The 329-nt window shown below is 34.0% G+C and overlaps 1 protein-coding gene across 1 annotated transcript in view; it reads left to right on the top strand.

The window, feature by feature from the left end:
• LOC107730373 (disrupted in schizophrenia 1 homolog) overlaps nt 1-329 on the top strand; it is a gene marked incomplete at its 3' end in the record, with an annotated part of 47853 nt that overhangs the window by 10821 nt on the left and 36703 nt on the right. The gene's annotated exons all lie outside the window — the stretch shown is intronic.

The raw sequence follows: 329 nt of genomic DNA, 5'->3' as shown, positions 1-329 counted from the left end.
TAGTTAACATTAAACGTCAGCGAAACCCTAAGAATTCACAAAATTTTTTACAATAGTGCTCTCATTGTAACGTTATGTATATGACAGTAGTTGTTAATGTTCTGCATTTCTGTTTTGAGCTGCGCGCGCTGAAGATGACCAGTAGAATGAAGCAGCAGGTTTTTAATCAATGGGATTTAACTAATTTATCTCATACAGAATACGCTTCGTTATTTATACAACATAATGTTAATATTAAGACTTATAGGTAGGGATGTAACGATTAACCTCGAGCTGGTTGAAAATCGATTCAAATATGTGACGATTCAAATCGGTTGAGATGCTAAACA

The sequence above is a fragment of the Sinocyclocheilus rhinocerous genome, unplaced genomic scaffold (genome assembly GCF_001515625.1).
Source record: "Sinocyclocheilus rhinocerous isolate Xijiao unplaced genomic scaffold, SAMN03320098_v1.1 scaffold2653, whole genome shotgun sequence".
In the NCBI taxonomy this organism is placed as follows: Eukaryota; Metazoa; Chordata; class Actinopteri; order Cypriniformes; family Cyprinidae; genus Sinocyclocheilus; species Sinocyclocheilus rhinocerous.
This window is presented reverse-complemented; position numbering and strand designations above follow the sequence as displayed.